Genomic DNA, 5,000 nt, shown 5'->3' with positions numbered 1-5,000 from the left:
GAACAAGATAATTTGGTTTATTTTATTTGTAAATATCTGGGCTTTATCGGTACTAATATGATATTAATTTCGTAGATGTATTGAACCAGGGCTTCCGCAAGAGAATAAAATTAAAGAGTATTATGGAACGATAAGTGATACATTATACTAAAGAATTATACTGGAAAAAATAGCTGTATTTTTACGTGAACAGTCAATTTAACTTAATTTTTTAATCTATTTTTGTTTTATTTTGACGAATATCTTGATCAACATTAAAAAAGTATGATGCTCTGGCTTTAACACGATTTTTATACATACCCGAGATATTACTTATATCTGTAGTAAATTTATAATACATAAATAATAAAACTTTTTGTTTTTATTTGACGAATTCTTGGATCAACATTAAAAAAGTTTGATGCTCTGGCTTTAACACGATTTTTATACATACCCGAGATATTACTTATATCTGTAGAAAATTTATAATTCATAAATAAGACGAAGATATTAAACAACCCAAAAGTGAATTTCAAACAGGAGATAATTTAAAGTTTTTAAAGCTAAAAACGTTTTGTTTGTTTATCTCATTTGAAAATAGAAAACGATAATTTATGGGTGCCTAAATTCCGTCAACGTATTAGAATTTTTTCTTAGTACATAATTTTACCTTTCTCTCTCTCTCTCTCTCTCTCTCTCCTCTCTCTCTCTCTCTCTCTCTCATGCCATATTAAGTTTTTGATGTCTTGTAGAGGCACTTTGTAGGATCCACAAATTAGTTTTGGCGTGAACTCTAATTATTTCATCACGCAGAAAATAAATCGATTTGTTTTTCTTTTGAAATTCTTGACATTTTCAGTAATGATATCAAGTGGGGGAGCTTATATAGTTCAGTCTTCGGGGCTGGAAACTGAAGGCTTCGAAATCAACAGTTCGAGTGCAACTCGGCCTAAAGAACTTGAATCCATCTTAGGGTGACCAGACGTCCCCGGTTTTCACTGTGAATGAAAGATCCGAAATTGTAATATACAGGAAAAAAAAAAAATAACAATCAACGAAAATGTTGACCAAACTGTAGCATAGTTGCACACAGTACTACTCGCACTGTACATTGTATATAACTAAGGGAATGATAAACAGCTTTGCACTTCGTAATTTGCGAGATCACCCAAGACCAAAGTCAATTACAGACAGCGGCCAGAGCGTCTCTCGTGTGTTGACGCCGAGGATGCTACGGAGGACTGAGGAAAAAGCCTGAAATTCGTTAATGGAGAAGATTTGGACTGTGCAGGCATAACTGAACTTTACTGGCGGGGTTTACGCTTTAATGACATTTATTATAAACAGACATTGAAGGGGAAGGACACAAGTATATATCTAATTTACATATGATACTTCAGCTTTTAAAAAGCATAAGATGAATATAATAATAATAATATCCTTTATTTCGGCTTAGGGCCATATACAATGAATATACAAAATACACAGTAACATACACAATCTAGTTATATGAGACAACATGATAAGAAAAATGAGTAATCGGCACTTATCCACAAAATAGCTAAGGTTGCATAAAAGATAGTAATCATAATACTGGTAATAACAGTAATAATATTGGTGAGAAAAAAAAAATGCATTGAGAGTTATAACAGTTAGTGCACAGATTATATAACTTAAATTTCAACTAGAGACCTTAGGTGGTTACAGTAGTCAGGTCCAGAGGGCTAAATACGAAAATTGAATGTAGAGAGAAAAAAATACTCTAACTTGATAGTAATCACAGCAATAATGAAAAAAAAAAATATCAGCAATAAATATAATAATGACAAATTCTGCAGATGACACCTTGCCAATACAGAGATTAAATCCTTTAGGGGACAAAGGCCTCATTTTCCCATCTTTCCCACAATTTAGATCTTCTTCTTGCTTCACTCCTTATGATGCTTTGTATGAGCGAGTTGCCGCTGTTTCTCACTCGGGTTACCAGACTGGACATTGTTCGCCTTATAATGATTTTTAAATTGTCCAGGTGGTTTTCTAAGAACATCTGTGTGGCGGAGTGGTAGCGTGGAGTGTTTGTGAGGCGTCTCAGAATGTCATTGTGCACAACAGTGATACGTCTCATGGTCTCTCGTATAGTTCGTCCAGAGGGACCACCCATAGATACTGTAGCAGTACGAGCGGAAGAGCAGCAGTTTCACGTCTCGGTGACAGAAGGCAAACCTCCTTGCAATCTTGTTGCCAATTGCACATAGTTTAGGACGCCTCTGTTCAATGTCTGCCGTATCTTTTAGGTCGTCGGTGATAATGTGACCCAAATACGGAAATTCGCGCACAAATTCCAGCCGATGGTTTCCGAGGAAAATTTGTGGTTCTGCAATATGCTTAAGCGATCTCGGGAGCAGCGACATGCACTGGGTCTTGGTTTCGTTGTAGATTATATCAAATTCCTCTGCATATCGTCGGCGTAACAGAGGTTGTTTATAGTTGTTTCATTGACAGTGCATCCGATTGGGAGTGAGTTCAGTTTGACATTCAAGGCATCTGTGTACGTATTAAACAGGTATGGAGAGAGAATGCCCCCTTGCCAAAGCCCGTTTAGGGAGCCGAAGGTGTACGATGATACGTTACCCCATTTGACACAGAATTGCTGTGTGGAGAACCAGCAATGTAAAATGCCAATTAGATATAGGGGTGTGCCCCTTTTATGCAGCTTCAGGAAGAGCTTCAGGTAGTTTACTCTGTCAAATGCTTTTCTCACATCTACAAAACATAGGAAAACAGAAGAGGCTGATGCTAGGTAGTAGTTCAGCAATTCCTTCAGTATGTAGATGCAGGTGTCGGTTGAGTGGTTTGCTTTAAACCCGAACTGGTTGTCAGTGGTGTGTAGAAAGGGGAGAAGTCTCACAAGAAGAACCGACTCAAGTATCTTCGATGCGATCGTTGTGATTGCAAATGGCCGGTAGTTGCCAGGGTCAGATGCATCCTTTAGCTTGTTTTTGATTAACGGTATCAAGTGAACTAAGAGTAGGGAGTCTGGAAGAAACTGGTGTATTATGCACGCACTGAATAGGGCAGCTAGCAAGATGTAAATTATCGGATGGCAGAATTTGAAAGCCTCTGCGGGAAGACCATCACAGCCGGGCGATTTATTATTAGGTAGGCTGTTTATGGCATCGCTGATGTTACCTGACGTAATACGGTCTGCAAAATGAAATTGAATATTGTCAGTAAGGAGGTTATCTACATCCCTTCGGGAATCCTGATCATTTATGCAATTCAGGGTATTGTTGAAGTGATCGCCCCACATACTTGCGATAGCCTCGTCTCCGACTGCTTCCCCTACTCTCTGTGATAGCATTTTAGTTTTGGGATTTAAGGACTGGATATCTTTCCAGAGACGAGGATAGTCACCAGATTCTAAGTTTCTAGACATTGCATCGGCTCTTAGTTTTTCATTTAATCTGCAGTGCTTAAGAGCAAGTTTGAACTGAGCTCTCGCCTGTCTCATTAGTAATGCAGTGTCATTCCATCGGGCTACCATTTTGCTTCCACAGTAAAAACATTTCTCGCGAGTATGTATACAGATCTTTAACCAAGTCATTCCATCCAGGTATATTACGAGAATTACCCTGACGAAATCTATAGGCAGCCCTGCCCGAAGCAAGCATAGCGGAGATTATGTTCGAATAGAATTCATTCAGATCCCTCCTGTGGTGGTCATTTCTACAATTTGTGTTAGTGCAAAGTAAGGCGTCTGGCGGTTGAACTATTGACCGCAACCAGTTTCCGTGGTCGCTCTAAAGTATCGGGGTTTTCTGTTGGTTTTTAAAATCCCAGTTTACCGCTGATGAGCGGTCAGTTAGGTGGTTCACGGTAGGGAGGGATGGGGTACTGAATGACACCTGTAATGGGATGTGATCGTAGCCTGTTGCAAGATCGTAGCGAATATTGCAGTTCATAATAGAATCATGAAGTTGTGGAGATGTGATGCAGTGGTCCAGCCAGAGGATGTAATTGCGTCCGCTCTATTATGTACATATGAATAGGAGGAGGGAGGGAGGAGCATTACATCGCTAATTTGGAGAGCATGATTTTGACAGAAGCGAGTAAGTTCACTATAAAATTGTTTTGTCGGGTGGGAATTACGGTCCCCAATTATACAAATATGATCAGCAGGGGAATCGTGAATAATACTGTGTAACTCCCGTAGGATCATGCAGTAATGCTCGAAATTATAGTAGTAGTCTTTACTGAAGGTTTGCAAGGGACTGGCAAATAAAGCAATAGAGAAAGGTGTTTGGATTGCTTCAGTGGATTTATTGCTTATAAATCTCCAAAATCTCCTTATCTTGGGTCATATGTACAATTAGAAGATTACTCATAGAGGGGTGTAAGAAGCGGAGGTGATAAAAAATGGACGAAGCCCTCTCTAGAATGTTTGAACTGAAGCTAGTGGAAAAAAAAAATGAGTAAATGCTTTCATGGTGGAAAATGACTTGTCCAATTTATCATTAAAATCGACAAACGTGACTGATTTACCCTTTGATTCAGTCACATATTTCGTCCGTTGTCGAACGTTCTTTAGAATAAGATATTTAAAAGGGAAATAATTTCTTCAAATAGGAGAAAAATGAAAAGCCTCCAAAGAATGGCGCGTTCATTAGGAAGAAGTAAGAGGAGGTTAAGGGAAATACAGAAAGAAGAGAACTCGAAGATAAAATAGATTAAGAGAACTCGCTTAAGAAAAAAGACAAAATGCATTGATGTATTGAAATTAAAATTGCATGAGGGTCGTCATGCATCGCATCTCCGCTTGAACTTGTGAAGAAGAAGAAGTTCCAATTGCACGACATACCTTGAAGGGAGGCTGTTCCACAGTCCAACGTTTGTTCTTGATTTAGAATTTATTGCGAAAAGTTGTTTTCGTCATTGCCTCAGTATCTGTCCCTTTTCCAGAGTTGCATTTTCACTGGACCCCCCATGTGTCGCGACTGAGCCATATAGATGAATTAATAGCA

Source organism: Macrobrachium nipponense, chromosome 45 (assembly GCF_015104395.2).
Source record: "Macrobrachium nipponense isolate FS-2020 chromosome 45, ASM1510439v2, whole genome shotgun sequence".
NCBI lineage: Eukaryota > Metazoa > Arthropoda > Malacostraca > Decapoda > Palaemonidae > Macrobrachium > Macrobrachium nipponense.
Note: the sequence above shows the minus strand (reverse complement) of the source record.